Here is an 11,456-nt window from a genome sequence, read left to right on the forward strand (position 1 = left end):
CGGGCAGCGCAGAACCGTTCATTGTGGAAAACCTTGGGGGAGGCCTTTGTCCAGCAGTGGACGTCATTTGGCTGAAACGACGACCCCAGTAATAAATAAAATGCTCTACAATCCGATCAGCTAACTGCGCACCTCGCTGAATGCGACTCTCCCTCGCACTCACCCGGACACCTCCCCGCGTTCGCCCGTCCGTATCAGAGCGTCGATGTGACGTCACGGCCAGTGGCGGCGTAAGGCGTAGGCGACGTGGGCCACCGCCTACGGCCTCGCGGTACAAGGGGCCTCGCGCATCAAAAATTTTGAAAAAATGTATACAAGGTGGAGATGACAATATCACAATACGACAATAAATGCAAACATTGACTATTAAATATAAATTCTTGATAGCTAAACAATGTAGTTAAAAATAAAAATATATTTTTTTCCAAACAAATTCAGCCATAATCAGACTCAAAATTAAGCAACAACACGGTTTTAAGTGACGAACATTATTCTTTGGCGCAATATTCCTTTAAAAATAATCACTGAATCAAGAAATCAGAAACTGTCAATGAATAGACCGTTGACCCGTTTTTTTTTTTATTATTTCATAAAATCCGTCTTCAGGTCGCCACAGAACAAGGCCTCGCGAAATCTGTCTTGCCCACATCAAATTTAGGTCTTGCCCCGCCACTGGTCACGGCTGCCAGGTGCGCAGTTAACTCGATCGGGTTGTATAAGCCCCATTGTAGGGCGCCCATAGAATCCCTGCAGGCTATACCAGCTATACTATAGTCTGGTCTGTGAGCACGTAGAATTATGTCCAATAACCCCAAGCTACCCATCCTTATCGCTCGCGCGTAATTATGTTGCTGTCGCGCTCGCACACTCACTGCGGACGCCCGTCGCACTGTCGCGACAGCAATATAATTACGCGCGAGCGATAAGGATGGGTAGCTTGGGGTCATTGGACAAAATTCTACGTGCTTACAGACCGGGCTTTAGTTAGTCAATGAAAAAATTGCTTCGTGACGTGTGAAAATCAGGTTCATTCGGTTGTCAATCACTTTGAATTTGAGGTTTGAGGAATTGAAAATATGTTCATTACCTACTTAAGATACAAGTCCAAGATGAACTGCAGACCGCAGACTGCAACCGCAAACTGCAAACTTCTATGAAATCTGCAACGCGGCGCGCGCCGCAGCTGCAAGCCGCAGTGGGGATTTCATAGAGATTTGCTGTTTGCGGTTGCAGTCTGCGGTCTGCAGTCCATCTTGTACTTCTGCCTTGAAGAATTATTTATTTATCTTCAAACTTCTTAATTTTCTTGATGGCATTCGGAGCAAGAAACCTTCTTCCATCTTCATTCTTCTTATTTCGTTCGTTCGTTTCAGCCGAAAGACGTCCACTGCTGGACAAAGGCCTCCCCCAAGGATTTCCACAAAGACCGGTCCTGCGCCGCTTGCATCCAGGTACTTCCCGCGACCTTCACCAGATCGTCGGTCCACCTAGTGGGATTCTTCTTATTTGCTTGGTGGCAATCGGAGGAAGAAGTCTTCTTCAGTCTTCATTTTCAAATTTTTCTTGATGGTGTACCTACCATCGGAGCAAGTTCTCATAAAGGAGACCTTTTCACTTTGCTGTTGACATGTCAACAATTATCAGCAGCAAAGCGGAAAAAGACAATTTTATGGAGAACTTTCGCTTCTTTCTTCTCTAGTTTTCTTCTGCTGTCTTCCTTTTCTTACTGCAGTTGGCCTGAAAAATTGTAAATGCTTTCTTTAATACGAATTTAGTTGCTGATGGTTTTGATGTTCAGCTGTAGGTATGTAGGTAGTCCATAAATAACTTGAGAAAATCGAACTAAGGATGGAATCGAACCCACGACCTTTCGCTTGCCGGGCAAATGCTCTTCCATCATGTGCATGTGGATTGAGTGATCCTTGCTTCAATCTTAACAAAAATCGAGGAAGTTTTACTTAAAATATGTTAAAACATTGCGATGAAGTTTAAAAATTTGTTAAACCTGAGATAAAAATGTTATGGTCAATAAATAGGAACACTCATACGTGAAAATGTTTATTTCAGAAAATAAAGCCTTTCCACTTCTTTTTATAGTATTGAAAAATTGTTAAGAATATGTTAAAACTATTAACAAATTCAGAAATCCCTTGCACGTCCCGTTCCAAAGTTATGACGATTATTTAGGATCACTCACACCGCACACGGGCCGTATGAGTGCTCTTCAAAATCATGACTATTTATTAATAAATACGTTTTATTTCTGTTGGGAAATGTGTGCAAACTGACGAGCGAATTTGTTAAAGAATAAGTGTGACAAAACTTAAAAGGTGAAGGAAGAAATTAACCTTTAATCTTTCCTCCAATATGCCGTGTGTGCAAGGGATTTCTGAATTTGTTAATAGTTTTAACATATTCTTAACAATTTTTCAATAAGTATCTACTTTAAAAAGAAGTGGAAAGGCTTTATTTTCTGAAATAAACATTTTGACGTTTTCTTAAAGCGTGCGGTATGAGTGCTCCTATTTATTGACCATAACATTTTTATCTCAGGTTTAACAAATTTTTAAACTTCATCGCAATGTTTTAACATATTTTAAGTAAAACTTCCTCGATTTTTGTTAGGATTGAAGCAAGGATCACTCAATCCACATGCACATCTTCCATCTGAACTACTTAGACATTGGATTAGTGATAGAAACTGGATGGCCCAATCAAACGAGAATGTAGCTAAGTGATTAATCAACTCATTGTAGCATAGAGTGTATATAGCAGTGAAAGAAACGATTATCAAAAACTGTTTTTTAAATCAAAGTGTATCTTCCTTCAAGACCCTGACCATTTATCAAATATAGCTTTTGGCGGGCACATTTAATCTAGCTCGCAAAACGAGTTAGCAAATTAAACGATATAATTAAATGTTCTAATTACTAAACCGCTCGTTTCCCACAACGAAGATTAGGAACCAGCTCTTGGCATAGCCGAGTGTTGGAAATCCTATTTAAAGTGCCTTGTATATCATTGAGTGGAAAATGTAAACATTTCTGTTTGTGTAAATACACGGTCCGTAGAATGCGAAGCCCCGGAGAGATGTTGTTAACCGCTTTTAAACTATTGCTATGGTAAATTACGTGCCTGCCTAAGTATTAATTGGTAGGGTTAAAGTAATAAGTTTTAAAGCGCTTCTTGCAAAAAAACAAAAGAGTTTTTATTCAAACCTTTTTTTACCTCACAGCAATGTTTGTAGAGGCCATCGAAAAATACATTAAATCATTCATTCTTACTAGGTACCTACAGTATGATAAATTATAACTGAGAGCGACCGCTCGACCAAGATTTTGATGAATTGGTTGTTACCTGTAATGTTGTTCCTAATTAATACGTAAAGTATGTTTTAAATTGATACCTCCCAAGTCCAGACTTTGGCCTATGGTTACTTTCGGCTGCCATTAGGCGGACTTATAACTACCGGCACCGCGTCATCGTGTCATAAAGGTAGCCGCGTATTAATGTGCCCCAAATCTAAATTACCACATCAACGCCGCCATAAAATTTATTACAATCCAGACTCCAGTTCACACTGGGTGGCAGAACCGAGGTGAATGACAGAACTTCCTGTATTTTTACACTATTCCACATTTTCAACGTGGATTTACAATCGATTATCTGTGCCAAAACGTAAACAAATGACAGTTAATTGAAACATTCAAAAAATATAGTTTTCCGGACCACCGCGGACATTTTAACGACTCTTCTAAATTAGAACAACACACAGATTCGACGGAAATCCAGAGGCATTCACAATGACTAACGGTGACTTTCACGATGTATTTAATTCGGCTAATGTGGCCATACATCTTTTGGGGATCGGGAGGAGACAAGACCGGCGGTTTTTAGTTTTGTTTGCGACGTTTCACCGTTAATGTCGTGGGCATCTATTTCCTCTTCGAGTCTTATCGGCTATTATCTATTATGTAAAGGCTGTCTGACGTCACAAAACATAAATTGCGTTGCGGTGCACGCTTCCATTAACAGTTGTCATGCAGCGACAAAATTGGCATGTGTAGTTTTCATTCATCAGCAATTTTCTTCTTTGGAATCTGTTACAGTTACAGTTTTATATTCGACTGAGTCTCCCAGAGTGCATAGAATATAGATGGATAGAGTGATTTAACTACGTCAGAGATTCGGTTATTAGAAATGCCTCAAAGCAAAGCTGTTCCATCAAAGCAATCAAAGCCACCAACCCAGAAACACATCTTGATTTTTTCAATAAAGGCAAGTTTATTCATAAAAAAAACTCATAAAACTCATTTATTTTTGCAAATAGGCTTTTAAAAAACACTTTCACACGTCCCAGTATTAACTCTACCACTGCGACGGGACAATAAATGGGCCAGTGCTGAGAAGAAGCAGCGCATGAATCTCAGTCACTATTCACCATACCTATATTTTCAGCAAACCTGGAGCAAAATGCATTTACCCAGTGGGCAGACTTGCTAGAATTTGTAGTGCTATAATAAAGCCTAGCCTACGGTCGTTGACTTCTTAGACTTACGTGTGGTCCTGCTGAAACTATAATCCCCCCTACGCTTCTTTCATGACACAGTTTAAATTTAGTGTTGTCAAAAGAAAACAAACCATTTCTTTTATTAGCTAATGTGTTATTATAACTTCGTGTAGGACATTTATTATAGCTGTGAACTGTGAAACCACACTTATGACGAGAACAAAACCATCAGTATCATCTGAATGTTTGATATAAAAAGACGGCCACACTTCTTTGAACCAACTATCGGTTTCATCGGTCTCCCTTTGATCATCTGCCCTATATTTAGATAGAAACAAATGTTATTTTAATAAATTCCTGGTTATCAAACTGGCAATACCCCAAAGACTGGGTAGGTACCTACAGGTGTGCACTGAACCGAATTCAAGTTTTGTTTTATACGTACATTTAAAAGTGTATGTATTTTTAAACAGTCTGCTTGATCGGGATTGAAAATAGCCAAGGTTGATCTCTAAATAATCAACCGCTTGGAAGGAAAGCGTAGGTTTTAAATGTTTGAATATATTCCACCAATAAATTGGAAGTGAAATTAAAACGTGTGAATTGCTCAATTATAAAAATCGGCAGTACTTTTTCCAGCTAGGTAGTAGGTACAATTAATTTGGGGAGCTGTAGGTATTCCTCTAGTCCTCTTGATTTGTAATACATAATAAACTATCTGTTTAAATTTAGTTGTGTTTGGATAGCTAGATGATATTTTTACAATGCCTGACGATCTTGATAAACAATGTTTACAAAAGAAGAAATTTTTTTGTTCAAAATTTTCTCGCTCTTTGAACTATGAGGAGTCATTGAACGTTTAAAAGTCTACGTAGGCGGTTGACGTATAACAGCAACATTTTTCAACTTATGGGCGGAATCCGGCGTCATAGGCCTGAGTAACATCTGAAGATTGAGGGTTTCTGTCGACGGGCCCACGCGTCTTCGCCGGACGAATTCATAAACATTCATTTTCGTTGCACCCGGCTCTAGGATGGATGGACGCATTGTTGCAGTTTAAACTACAACATATCAGCTGTCCATGGTGCAGACACCGTGGCAAAACAATTGGTGTGAATCACGTCAAACAAACACGAACACGGACTTCAGCGAATCACGGTATGGCTCATGCGGTCAGCATACAGCATCACAGTCAACACAGCCAGTAATAGACCAATCTTCCAGAAATCTTATAAGCAAAGAAAGTTAAACCCTAATTCTGATTCCTTCAGCCCAATTTTGATGATGATTATTTGCAAATTACCATAATAAGTAGGATCAATTTTAGGTCTTAGTAAGGTCACCCGGGGTGAAAGCAACTACGAAGCTAAAGTGACTACCTAAGTAATTGGTGGTATTCTTAATCTGATGGAGTTTGAACAAAGTGTCATCAACGTTGAAGCATCATCATATCAGTCATAGGACGTCCACTGCTGAACATAGGCCTCTTGTAGTCTCACTGTTGAAGCATAAAAAAGCAATAATTACTCTGTGAATTTGACGAATTCTTCACCCTTTAATTTCTGATTTCATTTCAGTAAAATATGGTAAGACTAGCTTTCCGCCCGCGGCTTCGCCCGCGTGTAATTTTGTCTTTCACAGAAAAACTTTATCACACGCGTTCCTGTTTCAAAAACCGGGATAAAAACTATCCTATGTCCTTTCCCGGGACTCAAACTATCTCTATGCCAAATTTCTTCAAAATCGTTTCAGTGGTTTTGGCGTGAAAGAGAGACAGACAGACATACAGAGTTACTTTCGCATTATAATAATATTAGTATAGATATAAAGAGTTCTCTTTGTTGATATTTTTGACTACGGAACTCTGAAACGTTTTTAAAACTTACATGTCATGTTTGGAGCATCCGTAAAGTATTCTGACCGTGATAATTACCCTCCCGGCGGTATTTATAGCCGTTGTTTATTTTTAACTTTGTAGTAGTCCCAACAATGACGTTGACTCTGAAGAGAGTAGAATTGCACGATTTTTTACTGTCAGACATTATAATGTGGGCAGGGAACGTGTAAGTCGTTTACAAGGTAATTGGTCCTATCAACATTTAGACAGCTAGACGTGTACACGAGTAAATAATTTCTGTATTTTTTTACTTTTGCCAAAATTAATGCCAAGTCCCTAACAACATAGTTATCTAATTTTAAGTAGGTAGGTAGGTAAAGTAAAATGCAAAAAAGTAGAGTACGTATCTGGTTATTTAACTAAATTTAGCTAGTTTCATCTTAAGGTTTGAGCTAGATAGAGATTAGGTGAAATCTATCCAGATAAATCCCAAGCCTAACAGTATAAACATCTCAAAAGTAGTTAGGTAAATATTTCTGTGAAGTAATGAGGATCATTTCGATTTTTAGCTGTGAATGCAGATTTATAGGGCTAAGAAATCCTTAATACACAGTCCAAAAATTTTTGTTCTACGACAAAAATTGACGAAGTTATGGCCAAATTACTAAAAAAGTTCACTGACCGCCCGGCGCGGGGACGATGACGTCATTATATCCGATCCGAACGCTGCCGGCGTACTGCGTGGATAGAAAATATTTTTTTCTAGCCAAACTATCAGTTTTAGAGAAAAACTTGTAATGACATTTATTCATCAGAATAAAGTAAGCTATCGATAGGTAATTTTTAAAAATAGAAATTGTGAAAATATCGCAAAAAATCCATACGCTCATACGATTCAATGGTTTTTTTCTAAAACTGATAGTTTAGCTGGAAAAAAATATTTTCCATCCCAATAGTACGCCGGCTGCGCTCGATTCGGATATAATGACGTCATGCGGCCCTGCGTACGTTGACTTTTAGCGGCAAAAACGGCCAATGTTTATTACTTAATATCTTCGTAAGTAATGGTCCGATTTGGATAATTCAAAAAGATATATCTTTCTTATGTCTTAAAGATTAACGTAGATACTAGTTTTATTGAATTTTCTACAACAGTACTGATCCTCATTATCACTATCGAAGCTGTAGATTCTGGCAATACAAGAGACGCAGTGATAGGAACGAGGGTTGATATAATACAGTGTGGATTTTTTTTAAGTCACCTGGAGGGGGAAGTAGGAAATCTTTGAACGCAGTTTTCTATCTTCTAAAAATAAAGGAATGTTTTCTTTGAGTAAAATTTTCTTTCTACTGTTAATTGTGAAAAATATAAAACGTTAAAATAGCGGTATCGTTATAGCCAATGAGATGCTGTCATAGTGACATTGACAATACGTCAATGTCACACGAGAATCAAACGTCAGAATAGCGGGACGCGCGGAGATGACTCCCCGCGCTTTTGTGCTAAGTGATGAATTGTAATTAAAATAAGGCAATATAATGTATAAGATGAGTATCCAGTGTTTTATTTATGAGAATAGATCTACCGGCCTCTAATAGTTCAGAAGTGAGATCTGAAACCTATGATAGTAACGTGATTTCAAAGTGTTCCAGGTGACCAATGTTTCGTGTTATTTGTCACGAATATTAACACAAAACGCCCACGATTCTATGGTTCTAATTGAATATGATGAAGAGAGAATGTCATGGAAACCACGCTGACAAAGGTGTGAGATGCAGAAAAGTATTTAAGTACGAGAAATGATGGACGCAAATTATGAACATACTCCCTCCGTAACTTGGCTTGTGGTCACGTAAGTGGTGAACAATTTGACTAACGATGGCCCCAGAGCAGGTACGATTTATTATTATTATCGATTATTCCAACAACAACAATATTAACACATTTCCTTTTTGAGCAAAATAATGCATGAAAGTGAATGAAGCATCAAATGTTATAGGTATTGTCAGTCTTTACTGATAATGCCAGGAATGTGTGTGAAAGCTATGGTATGTGCTCACTTTAATTGCAATGCCTAATAAACTATTTTAGTAAATCAAATTAAATTGAACGGTGTTCATTTGTTCATGTTTACATTCTGCAAAGAATAACTTGTTGAGATTTAAAATCTATAAAGAATAGATAGAATTTGGTCAGATAAATTAAATAAGTTTGGTGATCATGCCCGAGTAACCTCTTGGCATTATTTTGGAGAAGAATTAATAATTAGTTTTATTCAAGTAAATTGAAGCTAAGGTCTGTGTTGTGTAAACCAGTTTTAGTATCATGATGTTTCTTTCTTGATGTTGAGCACTATAAGATGAGATAAAATCTATTAAATAGCTTAATTTGTAAATTGAAATTAAGTAAAGCAGCCAGTCATGCCGTTGAACATGTGGTGTATTTTTGGTACTCTTATAGTGATTGATGCTTCAATTATTGTGAAACATAATTATTATTATGTTACATGATGCTATATTTTGAGTAAAGATAATGTTAATATTGAACTTTTCCAACTTATCAATTAATTTCTGCTGCCAGTAGTGATTTGGGTTGTATCACTAAAATTGAAAATTAGTGTGGGTGATTAAAATTTATCCAATTATTATAATTAACAAAAAAAAAGATATAGAATGTGGTACATTTAACTTAAAGAGTATTCTTGTGTACCAGCCATTATTGTTGGTTATTCTTCCCACATAGTGAAAATGACTTTAATCTTGAGGTTATTTATTAGCTGTTTAATAAAAAGGTTACTGGTTGTAGCATGTTGTGTGTGCATATTTTTAGATTTGACTTGAGTTTTAGATATGGTGACTTATCTGTCTGCGGGTTGGCCCTGTGGTGAGCAAATCAGTCAAGCACAATACCTGAGTGAAGCTGAACACTGAACAAGGGGTACTTCACATAAATGATTTGGAGTTGGACAGAAGGAAATGCAATACAAAAGGGCATCAGCTGTGATATTTGGTGAGTGAAAATGTAATACAAAAGGAATTAGCTGTGATATTTGGTGAGTTGAATTAATGTTTTATTGCAAGGGTTGAGCTGAGACTAGCAGTGCCACTGCGGCTTGGTTGTTTAACTGTGCTTATTCTTGTCATTGGCATGAAATTGCATACAATTAACTTGAGTGTGAACAGATTGTAATAATGAATTGGCTACAGTCTACTGCTAGACTTTAGAACTTCCCAACTGCCGCTAACAGTCTTAAGCAAAAAGTTATTATTAATAATGGTGAATAAGAGAGTGATGTGTTTGAATAGAAATAAATGCTTATCATTGGTCATTAGCATTGGCCTATTGTGTGGTATACTGCTGTACTGTGCGAAAGTTAGCTATTTACCCGACTGCACCAGAAGGAGGGTTATGTTTTTTTAATAATGTTATCAATGGAGCAAAGTACTAGCAGTGATCAAATAAAGTTTATATTGGTGATGATTGTGTTGTGTGCTTCCCTGTAATGACTGGGTTAACAACAGATACTTGAATATGAAGTCAGTTGCATTGTGGGTGAATTTTGGCCAAGCATGAGAAGAGAAGTATTGTACTTGTTAAATTAAAGTTCTTGGATATTTCCATGAATGCTTGTTCCTATTTGAGGATGGTAAGTTCATGGAAGTATGTGCAGTTTCCAAAGATAATAGTTGGAAGTGTATTGCTGTCAACACAACAATAACAGTAAGTTTATTATGATAAAGTTGCATTTGTGTGTGAAGCAAATTTGTGTTCACTAAGACACAATGTTAAGCATAAATTGTTTCACTGTTTATTACTGGCATTATTATTGATGATGATGATTTATGTAGTTGTGTTATTCATCTTAATATTTTAGAGTTTACATTGAAATATTTTATTATTTAAATAAAGATAATTTTAGCAAATTTCTTATGATGTTGTGATTATGGGAATGGTTTGAAAATAATAATAATAATAATGGGGGTATGATGTACTATGTGAGGATCATACACCAGTGGGCATTGTCATGAAACTGGGTGGACTTTGTCATTTTGTGTGAGATGGATGTCCTGATAGCTGTGTGAGGAGGACATGTGGCATTGTCTTGAAACTGTGTGGACATTGTCATTCTGAGTGGGATGTCTGTGTGACATCAGGAATTGTGAAGATGTCGTGTCTTGTGTGGGAGACATCATGAACTATGATGTTTTGGCTTGTGTAGCGACATCATAGGGCTGTGTGGCGAGGCGCAAACTGTGTGGAATGGCCTAATCTGTGTGGGTTTAAAGAGAAAATGTTAAAAGAACCATAACCAATCCCATAAATCATTTAGGTCCAATAGTATTTATTTTAATTGTATTGCATTGTATAACTTCATTAAAATTACGTCATTAGGAGTTCACAATGTTCTAAATTAATTCTGAATAATACCGAAGAGAAGAGGCAGTATCATGAGCAAATGGAGAACCTACTGAGAAAGGCATACGCCGGGCGCTGTAGTGGTGACTTCGTGGAAAGCTTCAACGACATCGAGCAAGCAAAGAAGTGATTTTTCAAGTGGACGAAGACCACAGGAAGGCGGTCTTCCATGTCCGGAACTGGAACAGCAACAACGACAGACTGCTAGCAGTCGCCCCGAGCGGCAGGCGCGCCGCGAAGAAAGGAGCGACTCCCCTAGAAGCTCCTGAAAAGCAGTGGCGCCTCAAGACCGGATGGGACGAGCCCGTGCTGGAAAACGTCGCAGCATACTTCGAGAAATGGCTGTCAGACCTGCAGATTATGAAGAGACTGCGTATTCCTCGATACTACTACGGGGGGGAGATGAATGAAACTCCGAGAGCTGCACAACTTCTGCGATGCAGGCGAGGAAGCCTACGCCGCCGTTGCGTATTGGCACCTCGCTTACAACGACAGAAGGACGCGGAAGTTGTGCTGGTAGCTGCTCGTGTCAAAGTGGCTCCAGTGAAGACACAAACGATATCGAGGTTGGAGCTACGAGCAGCATGAACGGAAGTGCATCGGCTGCCTGTAGAAGTACACTATCTACTGGAGTGACTCCTAAACTGTGCTGCATTGGCTGCGGAACCGAAGCCGCCGCTATACACCCTACG

At 38.2% G+C, this 11,456-nt stretch overlaps 1 long non-coding RNA gene across 1 annotated transcript; it reads left to right on the top strand.

The window, feature by feature from the left end:
* Positions 1 to 7,876: 7,876 nt before the first annotated feature.
* LOC114355034 (uncharacterized) lies at positions 7,877 to 11,167 on the top strand. Its single transcript, XR_003656081.1, has 2 exons — positions 7,877 to 8,241; positions 9,196 to 11,167. It is a non-coding gene; the product is annotated as an uncharacterized LOC114355034 (long non-coding RNA).
* Positions 11,168 to 11,456: the final 289 nt, after the last annotated feature.

Source organism: Ostrinia furnacalis, unplaced genomic scaffold, assembly GCF_004193835.3.
Source record: "Ostrinia furnacalis isolate ACB-3 unplaced genomic scaffold, ASM419383v2 OfSCF2311, whole genome shotgun sequence".
Lineage (NCBI taxonomy): Eukaryota > Metazoa > Arthropoda > Insecta > Lepidoptera > Crambidae > Ostrinia > Ostrinia furnacalis.